This window comes from Passer domesticus, chromosome 3 (assembly GCF_036417665.1).
Source record: "Passer domesticus isolate bPasDom1 chromosome 3, bPasDom1.hap1, whole genome shotgun sequence".
In the NCBI taxonomy this organism is placed as follows: domain Eukaryota; kingdom Metazoa; phylum Chordata; class Aves; order Passeriformes; family Passeridae; genus Passer; species Passer domesticus.
In genome coordinates this window covers 116,666,880-116,680,575 of record NC_087476.1, presented here as the reverse complement: position 1 = coordinate 116,680,575, position 13,696 = coordinate 116,666,880, and the positions used below count along the sequence as shown (strand labels likewise).

Sequence of the window (13,696 nt, the reverse complement as noted above, 5' to 3'; positions counted from 1 at the left end):
TGAGTGAATGCTGTGGACTGTTTTCATGTATTTATTTTGCTGTATAGGATGTTTATGTGCAATATCCAAAGAAGCTGGGCAATGGTATTAGATGTCCATGGATATGACAAATCTATGATGGGACTTGCAAATATCTGTTTTCCTTGTTGCTCTGTGCATCCCTAGGTTTAGAACAAGGGTGGACGAGATAACATCCTAAACAACTCTTTGGCTAAATCTGTCTTTTCTGGCAGTAAAACAGATTGGGATGTGGGCTCCCACCATGGAAATGCTCCTTGTAGTGTGATATTAAGTTGTGGGAGAGACAGTAACACTTTTTTTTTTTTTTGTACGGTAGTATGAGTGCTTGCCAAAACCACTTCTATAGATCAATACACACACAGCTATAAATCCTAAGCATTTACACCAAATTAGTAGTGTTGTTTCTTTATAATATTAATATTTATCGACCTGTGAAGTTAAACATTTTAATTGAGACTTTTTGCTTTTCCATGTTTCATTTTCAAAAAGGGGAGTCAATGTTTATTAGTCCATAGTTCTAGATGGCTAATTGGGGAAGAAAGGATGGCAGGGATTGGTTGGGGGTTGAGGGGAGATGTGTTTATTTTTTGGAGGTGGGGGATTGTTCTGGTTTTTTTGTTTGTTTGTTTTTCTTGTTTGGGGAAAGGATTATTTTTGTTTCTCTTTCTTTTTTTTTTTTTTTTTGTTTCATATTGGAGAGATTTGGGAAAATATAAAAGGTCTTTTTGTTTTTCCTGAAAAATGTGATGTGGGCTGACAAACCAGCACCTGAACTATTGCAGTGTTACCTTAAAGGCAGGTTTATTGAAAGAAAAACAACTCATGAACGTTTTTAGGGCATATTCAATAAGTACAGAGGAACTCCAAGGGTCATCCAGGAGAAGCCAATGGATAATCACGCTCGTGCTGAGGCTCAGTAGTTAAGCTTGTGGAACTTGAGTGGCCTCAAGCACAACTTGCTCATTTTATTAAGGGTGGAGTGGGAGTGTCAGTGTACATTTTCATAACTCTGAAAGGAATCAGAAATTTTTAGGTGTTCTATCCAGCCTTAGGGCTAAAGCTACTTATTTTGCACTGTATAATCATAGTTACTGCTCCCCAAGGCAGCAAAGACTAACAGTGTGCAAAGCCTGTGAAGTGGCAAAGCCTGAAGTAATGAAAGAGCCTAATTTTCCTGCTTTTTAAGGGAGAGCTCAGGAATTCATTTTTCAGTCTGTTTTCATTTAGAAATGGTTCTACAGATGAAGCCTACTTTTTAAATTATTACCCATTTTCTGAAGATTACCTTCCCTAACCTCTAGCAGGTTTTGAGTGGAGAGCATGTATTTTTAAGTGGATTTTACAGGAACATGTCAACATATGCCTCATGGAAGGAGTGAAAGGTATGACTTGAAAACCATGAACCTCCAAATTGACAGGAGACTTTTTGTAATGGAAATTATTTGCATCATTTCTGCTTGGAAGTATCTGAAACTAAAGGAGTTCTGGGCTACCCTAAGTCTACATTTTTCTCCTTCTGTGTTTTGCCTAATGTTGCATACATGATGCAGTTAGCAGAATCTAACATCTTGTGAGGGACAGATCAAGCTCTCTAGGATGTCATGCTTAAAATCTGGAACAATATTCTTTTTATTGCTGGCAAAAGCAGCTAAAGGAAGTGGAAGAATGTAGTTATTCATGATGCAACAATTAGCTGACCTTCCAGATTTCCATCCCATCACTGAACCAGGATTGTTTTCTTCATTATGTTCATATAGTGACTTTGTTTAAACTTTCTTCAGATGTGCTCATAAAATGAAATACTAGTTGAATTAGGGTTGTGGTAATATGAGATGCCTTTTCTTTTTTCACCCTAATTTCCTTGCCTGTGAACATTTTTCTGATCTCAAATGAAGGTGACCTTGCATGATTTTCATACTGTGAAATGTTTCTTGAAACATCACTGTTCAAAATTTTTTTTATGTTGTATTCCTTCAGTATTTGCAAGGAATATCTCTCTCTCTCCTGAGAGAAAGAACCTGGTGAAATATTTGCATTGCAATTTGGAAGTTGATGCCTCTCCTTTATAAAGTCTGCCAATCCAGCTGTGGGGCAGCTCATGTTGCACTGAAGGCTTAAGTTTGAATTTCTCTCCAGTACTTCTGTTTTTTCTAACTGCTCGCTGTCGATTGCTTTATCACTTCTGTTCGTTCAGTAGGAGTACACTTGGGTTTTTTTACAACTTTCTAGCATTCTTTCTCATTTTCCAGAGTAATCCTGAGAGCCCAAAGGCCCTCCCTATGTGTAGAATCATAGAATTGCTTCAGTTGGAAGCAGCATTAAGGATCATTCATTCTAAACCCCAGCCATGGGCAGGGACACCTTCCACCAGACCAGGTTGCTCAGAGCCCCATCCAGCCTTGCCTTGAACACTTCCAAGGGTGGGACATCCACAGCTTCCCTGAGCAACTTGTTGCAGTGCCTCACCACTCTGCATAAAGTGTTTTTTTGTAATATCTCATCTAAACCTGCTGTTTTTCAACTTAAAGCCATTAACTGAAAAAGAACAGCAACAGAAACATTAAGAAAGAGAAGGCATGTTGCTTTCTATAAGACTCTTGTACAAAAAGTAGAGGACTTTCCATTAGTGCTTAACGTTTCCATCAAATTCCATCAGACAATCTGATGTAACCACTGCCAAAGCACTCATAGTCCTCTTTGGCTTCAGTCAGCATTGGCTCATTTAAAAAGATTAAGACTGAGATTTTCAGAAAGATGCTGCTCTGTTGTCAGGTTTTACTTCTGAACTCAAAGGACCAAACACTATCTGTAAGGAGTGTACCTTAGTGGATTTGTTCTTGTTTTATTCCTGTGACTGAAATCACCATCTAATTTCACTTTCTTCCTCTCTTCTGTCGGTCATAGTAATGTTATGTTCGATAATCATAGGTCAAAGCTCATCTGCCTACATTAGAAAGACATTTTTCACTCAGTCAAAAATATTGCAGGTTTGCAGGCAGGAATAACTGGTTTGCAGATAATGTTGCTCTTTTGTAACTGTTGAATTCTTCTGTACTGACCTAGGGCTGAGTGTCTGCTCCTCATCACCTGCTCAGTGACTGCCAAATACTGGGAACAAGGTTTCAACTGAAATTAGAAACAACCTTGGTCAGAAAACTTTTCTTCTTTGAGAAATAGTACTGTTGGAGATGCTTCATCTCCCACATCTACGTTCCCTAGAAATTTTAGAGTTAAGACTGTCCTGAGTTTACATTTCTTTATGTTTTATTATTAGTAAATGGCTATTCACAGTTGTGAGATGATTTTCCTTTGTGAGTTCATCAACTTGTATTGTTGCGTTTCCATTTTGATAACTGTTGGAGCTAATGTTTTGGTCCCAGGAGGATGTGAACCAGTGAGTAATCCCAAGTCACAGTTTGAATTATGCATGTAGCTATTGGCTGCCACCTCCCATTTCCCAGTGTACTTCCATATAATGATTCTCCTGATTATAGACTTTTTTGATGCACAAAGATGTGATTTTCTGACTAGATCATAATTAAGCCAGGAAGCAAGTATGTTTAGTTCCTTATGCTGTTCAGATATGTAATGATTTACTATTTGCACTTGTAAACTATTTTAAGGTCTTCTAATGGAAAGCTTTTCAAGGACACCAACATTAGGACAACCTGTTAATCTCTTGGCATCCTCCACAGCTCTCAGTGTCATTAATGACTTCCAGTTTATTCTCACCATGTGATTGCATGTACCTGTCCTGCATTTAGTTTATTGAGCAGGACTGAGCTAGGTAACTACCTATTTTTTAGTTAAGATAGCACAGATGAATGCCAGCATTAATGAAAGTTCAGTGTTTAATTAGTGAATAAAGGATCTTGAATATGTAAAAGACAACAAGGTCTATGGCAGCAATAGATTCTTATTTTCATTCAGTGTTACCAAAGAGATCCTTAAAGGTTGAGGGTGTCCCTGAGGTTTTAAAATTGCTGTCTATTTTTTGATGAAAAACAGAGTGGATTCTTGAATGTATTGTTTCTGCCTTTTAATAGAAATGCTCTACTGTCACAGCAAGATGAGTGCAGTGGGACAGGAGTGGTTGGTGTTCCAGCAGCTGTTTCAGAGTTCACAGCCTTGTGTATGTGCATGTACAGCTATCTGTCTTTGTGCTGTTTGGGCATCAATTAAGTTGATTTTTGTGGCAATAATACAGAAATTTATGAAGCAGAGCTACATTCAGGACCCTTTGTCCTCCAGTTCTGTAAGCAGAGTCTCCAGTTCATTGCATCTGCTGCCTCTGCGCCCTGTATCCCCTGTAAACAAGGATCATGATCACAGTCCTGTCCTGTCAGGCATTGTGGATGCACTGAATGACATCCTAAGCCTTCCTGTGACAGGGACTGAACAGCTGCATACCAGTAAAAATCTTAAGAGCAGCTGAATTTTGATCTAATGACAGAAGTCTCAACCTTGATTTGCAACAACCAGGCTGCTTTCAATAATTTTTCCTGCGGTGTGCCTCCATTTCCCATCCTGCCTGAACAAAAAAATGAAGCAGGTTTCTGCTATTCTTCAGTTCAAGTTATTTTACCTTTGATCATCATGCAAATTTCTGGCCAATTCAGGCAGAGCTTTTCAAACCATGTTCCACCGAGCAAGCAGGGGTTTTCAGTCACTTTTCAGCACAAAACCTTGCAATCTAGCTCTTTGTTGCTTGTGTTCAACTTCCAGGCTGTACTCCCTCTATTAGTGACTCTTCCTGTATAATTATTCAGAACCCTATTTTGGCTCTTTCTAAGGAAACTTGTCCCAGCATCCGGTACACCACATCTGTTGCAGATGATGCTGCTGTTGCTGTGTCTTCTGCCTCCATGGTTTAAGATCAGTGCAGAGCCATACAAGCACCCTGAAGCTTTTTGCTTCTTATTTTTGCTTCATTTGTTTTCAACCTTTGAAGGTAATAAGCAGCAGTGGGAATATCATTGCTGCACCTTGCAAGATCATTTGGCTGCATCCAAGGTTACTCCCTTGATGTTCTTGTCTTCACGAATGGTGTGGATTAGATCTAGGAAATATAACAAGATTGGCAATTATTTTGCAAATATGTGATTTAAAGTGTATCAAGGTATATCTTGGGGGCTTTTTACTACTTTCTTGTTTCTCATTTCAAAGTGTACTTATGGAACAGCTGCCAGGAATAGGGTTAGAGTTTCCTTCTTCCAATCAAATGCTCAAGCATTAATCTTGTTTGTCATCCTGCCTTGCTCCTTGCAGACTCCTGTTTGTCACTGTATTGTCTCTTTTCACCAGAGGAATGGGAAGCACAGTCCAGGCAGACTGTTGTCTGTGCCTGGTTCTGTTGATGCAGGGCTACAATACCTGGCCTTGCTGCAGCCACTAGTGCAGCAACATCCTGTTATCCCAGGTGGGAGAGTGTTAACTCTGCCTCTGCCAGGACACAAGCTCTCCAGGTGGGATTAGGGTTTATGAGCTGCAATGTGTATCCAGCTTCTTTTTCTGAGTGCAAAAATTTCTGCTTTTTCAGTCCAAGTGATGTACATCAGGTAGGCTAATACATTTCAGGTTTCTTTCACAACTAGGAGGATGTATAACCTGGGCTTTTGTTAAAAGCCAAGCACTGCAGCAATACTAAACCATGTTGAGCTGGGGCTATCTGATACATCCTAAGTTGTTCATTTGATTTAGAATAAAAAAATTATAATTGTAAAATTATGAAGAATTAAATGCATAGTATAAAATTATAATTTTGAAGTGTTAGGTTTTGACTGTTGAGTTTTCAATTCAGTTATAACACTTTATTAATAAAAAAACTTTATTTAGTAATAAATGAAGGGTTATTGAAAAATTCAATATTTATTGTAAAAATAAAAATATTTATTGAATAGTTACATTTCCCATCAGATTTTGGCTGATTTAATTCATTTTCAAAACTCTTTTTACCCCTCTGCCTTCTGAGAGGTTCAATAAATTAGACTAGAATGTAGACCTCAGAAGTTCTTGTTTCATTATTAAAGACTCTATAATTTCTAATAGGCGTGGCCATCCTTTGGTGATGCTGTCTCAAGCCCCTTTTCCCTCTCTGTTCCTTTATTACTTGTTCTGCTAACAGAGTTCTTTTCATTCAATTTTGCAAGTTAAAAAGACTTCCATGTGACAATGTGTATGGAAACTCTCCAGGTAGGTTTTCTTAATATCCAGCCCACCTAGCAGTGTTTGCACTATATAAAGTCCTGTCATGATGCCTGTGCTTTGGAGAACTTGCTACTCTGTTGTTTTTCAACATGAAGTGTGTCTTTTGGACTGCTTACTTTAAAGTATTTTAAAGACATTATAGCTAAGAGTCCCTTCTTTTCTCCAACTATGGAATAGTGTTGTTTTACATCTTATTGGTGTCCAATAGAAGTCCTGACTTCTATTTCATTCTTGATGAGCTTTTAAAGGCCCTTCCCTGAAATACCCTGGAGATTGATTTATATGAGTTTTGAATTCTGCACATATAGCCTGGTTGATAATCACTGCTGCACAAGTGCTATTCCTATAGATGAGGATTTTTATTAACACTAAGTATTGCAATCTCTTTCAGCTGTAAGTGTACACAGGTAATTTTTTTCTCTATACTTCACTGATATATTGGGTTGGTTTGACTTTGTGTGATTATAAACAAATCCTGATAAGTGAGGGTGTGAGTACTGTTGGTGGGAGTACCTGATAAAAATTTCTGTAATAAACCATTAGATTAGATTTTTGCTTTCAAGATATCTTAAGTGTTTGGTAATTTTGTTTCTCATCAGATTTTACCTGAGTCAAATTTACCTTCCAAACAATTTTTTACCTCTCTACATTCTCAGTAGTTCAGTAAAACAATTTTACCACTTCTGCTATGAGAGAAACAGCTGCTTATTACTCTCCAAAACAGAGATAATGCAAGCAATCATCAGTTTTGAAAGAACTGTGATTACTTTTGGCCAAGGCACTAGTGCACATTAATACCTCTGTTCTTAGAAAACTGAATGCACATTACATGGGCTTGGCATCTGACATTTTCATTGTGCATCATCTGGGCTCTTTGAAATCTCTCAAAGTAACTTCTAAGGCTTGTGTGCAAGCTGTATCAAATCTAAGCTTTGAATTGCCCTGCTCCATATCACTGGACTTCTCTTCCATCCTCAAGTACAAGCAGTGCATGTTTCTCTTAGTTTGCAAATTGATGCAGAAAACGTACCTTTTTGATTTAGGCTTTACTAGATATTGAATTTTATGTCAGTGTTATAAGATCCAGTGGTGTTTTATCTGCTGATTACTTTTATAATGTAAAGTGCCTGGTGATGCATTGCATAGAAGATGCTATAAAAGTAGTTTATGGTGTGATAGCAAGGAGAAATGTGGGGAGAGCAGATTCACTTTATTAGATGAGCAGGAGTCCCTAAGCAATCATTTGTCAACAGTAGTTAACAATTGGTTTATCTTCAATCACTGAACCCTTAATAAACATGTTTTCAGCTGAAGTGAAATAGTTATATTGAAAATAAAGTAAAGGGAATTTATAGGTTTGTGTCAGTTTTATCTATTAAGGGATAAAATTTGGATGCATATCTAGTTTTTCCACTAAATATCTTTTCCAATAACCATGTTGATGAAAACAGGAATAATCAAATAGACTTTCTCAACGTTATGTGAACAAAGTCCTTTTCTGTGAAAAAAACAGATGAAAATATATGTATTTGTTTAATTCTGTTGTGTCTATTATATTTGACAGGAATAAGCACAGTCATTCTATATAGAGAGGTCCCATTGCCTGCAAACAAAAATGTTTCTTTAAAGCTGTTTTTCAAGTGCAGTCTCTCATATTATCTCCTATTTGGTAGCAGGTAGTTTGTTTTCCAGCCTTATTGGACTATAGCCTTGGATAGGAAGAATTTTGACAAAATCAGCATCAATTTGGCTCTTCACAAGTATTAGCCAAGGAATTTCTGACAGCCCTGGTGGGTACCATGGCTATTCTCATCTTGGTTTTACAAACTGAGAGCTTAAGACTTTGGTTAAAGCTTTCTGAGTATCTGCATGAACTCACATGGGTTGGTTTTGTTGTTTGGGATGGTTTTTTTTGGACAGACTTCAAAAGTGTTATCAGGATTCCTGAATCTTGGAATAAAGTTTATTGTAAGACGTTTTAAATACTAGCAGTAATTTCACAAGTGTCTGTGCGTGATGACATTGCATCAGCTTGTGCTGAAGTTAGTGCTAAGTGTGGAAGAGACACATTCTTCATATGGGGGCTCACTTCTGCTGAACACGATTGAGTCTTACCTGAGCTTCAGTGTGGGATTGGGGTGAATTTTGTTTCAGAGGACATTAGTGGCACATAAATGATAACTGCAGATAAAAGGATTGTCTTGGGCTGGTTTTCCTGCTTGTGGTTTAGGGACAGTTTTGCTCATCCACTGTTTCTGAAGTCAGTGAAATTGAGGGAAAATGGCTTCCAGCAAGTGAAACGTAAGCCTTAACTGTGCTTTCCAAAATAGAGATGTGCTTTGTGTGCAGTTGGATAAGCAGCACCTGTGGCTGTGACATCTGATCTTTTTATCAAAATAATGCTAAAAATAATTAGTGTTTGCAAAGTAAGGATTGACATGGACAACAGCAACCTCCCGTCTTTTCTCATATGCATATTGAACTCTGAGCATGATTGTGGAAATGTAAATGTAAGAAGCTATAGAGTATTCATAGAAAGACAGAATGCTTTGGGTTGAGAGGGACCTTAAAGATCATCTCATTCCCACACCCTTGCCATGGGCAGGGACACCTTCTACTAGACCAGGTTGCTTGAAGTGCTGTGCCAAACAGTTGTGGATTCCATTGAATACGAGGCATGTACATGCTTTGGAAACCCCTTGTTGATGTTAAATTACATGTTTGTGAAAATAAAAGTATAAATTTTTTTCCAACAGTTGCTGTGCCTCTGACTGCTGAGTGGTTTTCCATCAGCTGAGATGCAGGATTTCTTTCCTTCGGTGTATGTTGCAGCTGTCATTACTAATTTACACTCATTAGCAGTTATTCTTCTAATTAGCTTGATAGTAAGGCATTAAGCCCTACCATTTTTTCCTTCAAAGTTCTAGATATCTTTAGAGGGTGGGAAGTAAAGTAGGGGAAACATCACTTTACACAAGAGCCATTTAAAGATTACTTCTGCAAGGGCTTTTAATGACATGGCATAGCATGTGTTTATATTTAGGTATCTAGTTAACAAAAAATAAAAATGTGGCTATTAATAATTAAATGGAAAAGTCTTGCTCCAAGCTATCAATGTCTACAAGATAATAGTTAAGAATTTCAAAAATTTTGAGAAGAAATGTAATAATGAAAATGTAAATGTAATAATGAAAAATAGGAACAGTTTGAGCAAAGCCACTCTAAGTAGGCTCTGGTTAGGTTAAATAAAGAAAAATAAATTAGTTCTTTTGGGTATATGTTCCATTATGGAAAAATGTAGACATCATATATATATATATATATAATTATTAGTGTAAAAGTAGTGGAAGTTTCAGTTATTGTTTTTAAGTGATCTTGCTTCAAATTCCAAGAATTTTAATGCAATATAAACATTTTTTCCTGTTTCTGGAGGGCAAATGAGTAATACATGGTATTATTAAAACCAAAAAACTATTTTGTGAGTCTTCAAATTGGTCAGTTATAATTTTCTTAAAATCCCCATCTCTAACAAAATTCAGTGCAAGCCCTCCTGAGTGGCATTGTTATAATAATTGAATATCAGAGTTAATGCAATATTCAAAAGGTTTCCTTCCTTGTTTTCTCTCTTGCCTGTCTGTGCATGAAATCAGCAGTTAATGAATCTTGAGGCAGCACAATTGTTCTGTTAGCCTCTCAATATATATAGGGACTTTCAGTAGAAGGGGAATTTTTAAATCTGCAATTTAATGTCTTTTCATTGTCTAAGAACTGTCTTTTGCTAGAAAATATTATTTCTACGTATTGAAAGGCTGAGAAATGAAATATGCTAATAAAAGAATATCTGATTCATTATCCAGAGAATAATTTAATGGTGGGGGTGGGGGGGAGTGGGGCGGAGGGCGGAGGGGAGAGAGAGACTAGAAAATTTATGATTCATATTAAAATGCAGTTTTCAGTTGAATCCATGACATATTTTTCGGGGGTTTATTTTACAGTAAAAGATAGATTGTGACTGTTATTAAATGGGTCATTGGAAGGCAAAAGAAGAGGAAGTTTTATAAAGGATTTGGATCCTCAGGGCCAAATCAACAAGCCAGGCTATAGGATTTTGAAGGGCATGTATATGAAGTTTCTAATTATTTCATTTACAGTAGTACCAAAAGCAGCAGCTGCTGCATGGACACCCATGATAGCATAAACTCTCTCCTGAAAGGTTCCATTTCTAAGAAAGTTAAAAAATAGGGTGAGGAAAGGGCAAAACTTGTTCTTTTTGTCTGTGACAGTTTAGCAGCCTCAATAAGGAGGGCTATGGGAGCTGCAGGGGAGTGTCCTGTGTCCCACTGCCAGGACAAGGGGTTCCACCAGTCTCTCCTGAAGGAAAAGGTACAAGGACGTCACAGAGGAGCTTGAGTTCTCTGTGGGATTAGCCCAGTGTTCCTTAACTCCCTATCCATTTAACAAGGGAAATAAATAGGCCTTTTATTTTAAAATACTGCTGTCCAGGCTGACTTTGCACTTTATCATCATCTCATGCATTGAGACAACGCCATCCAGTTGTCCCACGTTGGGTCTCTTCTGGCAAATTGACAACATAGGCTTGTTTTAATCTTCACTGTGTAGAAAGAACATCTCTAATATTTACAGCTGCTGTTAAATACATCTCCTGATAGAACTTCTGTCCTGTCATCCACAAGATTGATTTGTGCCCTGATTTCTGTGGCAGCAGGACTCCTGAAACCACCCTAGAGAAGCTGCCAAGCTAAGCTGTGCTAGTTCTGTCATCATTTTCATTGCTGAGAAGAAAAGCATTTTTCTTCAGCAAGTGTCTACTGCTTCTCCTTTATTTGACTCCCTTATTTTCTCCTTTGCATGTGCTGCTCCTCTCATCACACTTCCTCTGTCACGTCAACAGTCAAGTAGAGGAACGAAAGTGCAACTTGCTCTCCTTCCCACTCTTCTCCAGTCAGGTTTACTGAAATAGTTGTGCCCCTTAAGCTGTTTGTTGATGTTTGGAGGCAGTGATCTTAGAGGTCTTTCCCAACCTTTATGATTCTGTGATTCTGTGATAGCCTTGCTGCTGGTGGCAGCACCATTATCTCTTTGCTATTAAGGTAGTGGAAGGCAGTGCAGGGATCATGCTTAGACCTCACTGAAGGCCAGAGGATTTCATTTATGACCAAATATCTGAGTACCAAGGGGAACAGAGGGGCAGGCTGATCCTCAGGTGCCGAAACCTTGCTGTACCTACCAGGGCTTTATGCATTCACCTGCAAGACTGTAGCTCTGTGGGAGATAAAGTGACTTAACGCTGCACTTGGGCAACAGTAGTACAGAAACATGTGCACATCTTAAGGATCACAGAGTTAATGTAGTGCTGTGAGAATTTTTAGCAGGCTAGTAAAATTTTGAATTAAAAATATCACTTTAATCATGATCTTTGAAATAAAGGTTTATATGAAGCTACCAATCTTGTTCAATGGAGATACATGACAAAATTTTAAAAACTGACCATTTTTGCACATATAAAATAGTTCAGATTCCATGACCTTTCTTCCCTTGCAGATCCCAAACCAATGAAGATTCATGAAATGTGAATGCCCCTTATTTTTTTTCAAACCTTAGTTTTGATGGTTTTGATTTATCTAAATATTTTCAGTACATCTCTAGGTTTACAGAAACAGCATCTGACTTTCCAGCTTGCAGCAAGAAACCTGAAATTGTTGTGACACACAGTAATTTAGCTTTAAGCAACAACCACTTGGTATAAGCTGATGTTTTAAGGTATGGTAAAAAAATATGGATAAGAAACCCACAGATAATAAGTATTTTCATATTGCTCTCTAATCCTGCTGTGGGAAAAAAATAATGTGTTTTCCACTTAGCAAAGCTGGCAGTTGAAAAACAAGAATGGAGATTTTTGGCACAATGACAATTTCATGACTCTTCATGGTTTGGGGAGGTTTTTCCCTATTCCTGATTATTACTAGAGGTACTACAGTAAACAGATAATTTTTGCCTAATAATTGCTAACACATATTTTCTAAACCTCTTCCGTAACTTTCTTGCTTTTTAAACTCAGCATCATTTAACACCAAATATCTAAATCTCAAAATAAACTGAAACAACCAATGCTGTTTTTTTCTCACAGCTAATATAAATATGAACAATATAAGTAGGTGAACATTCTTGAAGTAACAACACATTCAGTTGTACAACTGAAATGCTGATTGTCTCTTTCAGAGTATTTTAAATATGGGTTTTAAATGAGCTAAAGTAACAGATAAAAGATGATAAATGGTGCTAAAGGCTCTGTAAGGTAGGAATTTGTAGACTTCTAATGCAGTCGGGCTCTCTAGTATGTTTGATACGGTTTTTGAAGAAGGTCAGGCAAAAATTTTGGTATTATTCCTTACATTGCCATCCTGTCTTCAGGTGTGGGTGTGTATAGATATCATGTATGGAAGAACAACCCAACCCAAAGAAGCAGTGCATTTGTCAAATTGCCAAAAAGTGTTTCATCATCCGTATGTTCTACCACTCTCCTTGTGTTTGATCAATAATGCTTAGGCTAACATCTGCCAAACGCCAGTGACCCCACCACACAAATGAAATGAGCTTTGCTCCTGTTTCTGTGCATTGTGACAACATAAGCCAGACTGCAGCCAGCTGTTATGAGACCCCTGGTTCAGGTGCTCAGGTGAAGGCTTGTACAAGTCTCTCGTATGAGATAAATGTCAAACTAGATTGTGTATTACATGTCCATAACTTGGCACAAGCTTTCTGCACTGCAGCGCTGGGAAGGGCTTAGTATCTACCCCAGAGCAAGGAAAAATTAAGTTTTCTGGTACTTTTCTTAAGGAAAGTTAGACAGCTACTGCTTGATCCCTTTCACCTCTGACATTTGACTCCTGGCTGTCTGGCTGCCCTAAACTCTCTTTCCCTTTCCTCCTGAGCTGTGAGTGCACATGAAGTTTGCCTCCCCTGTGTGGTATCTGTTGTCTTTATCATGAGAAGAGTGTGAGATACCTTCCTTGCTTTGGGGCAAGACAGGAATGTTCATGAGCCAGTTCCAATCTCCAATTTTCCCTCACTTTGTCATGACAAGTAAAGACTGGTGATTGCTCAGCTAGTCTCTAGGTAAGATACAAGCTCTTCTGCTTGTCTCCTTTCACCTGGTCTCCTTTCTGGGATCCTGAGTATCAGCAAGAATAACAGCTTGCCTTGTGACAGTTCAAAATCTGTGTTTGTTTCCTGACCAGTCAAATGCCCCTGCTAGTGAAATCTTCACAGCCCATAGCCATGTACACACTGAAATTGACTGCAAGTGTATTAAAACTTCTGCTCATCTCAATTTGGCAATTTCAGGATCAGGACTGCTTCTTTTTATGACTTATAAGTCTCAAAATTTAAATTTCATAAGGGAAATTAGAATGAAAATTAAAGAAAACATAGTAAAATATTCCAGCAG

At 37.9% G+C, this 13,696-nt stretch overlaps 1 protein-coding gene and 1 long non-coding RNA gene across 8 annotated transcripts in view; one reads left to right on the top strand and one right to left on the bottom strand.

Moving 5' to 3' along the window:
- Window positions 1-13,696, top strand: part of MACROD2 (mono-ADP ribosylhydrolase 2) — an 841,176-nt gene that overhangs the window by 633,359 nt on the left and 194,121 nt on the right. The gene's annotated exons all lie outside the window — the stretch shown is intronic.
- LOC135297661 (uncharacterized) lies at window positions 10,678-12,818 on the bottom strand. The gene is made up of 2 exons (XR_010359587.1): window positions 12,642-12,818; window positions 10,678-10,803 (listed from the first exon to the last, which is right to left on the bottom strand). It is a non-coding gene; the product is annotated as an uncharacterized LOC135297661 (long non-coding RNA).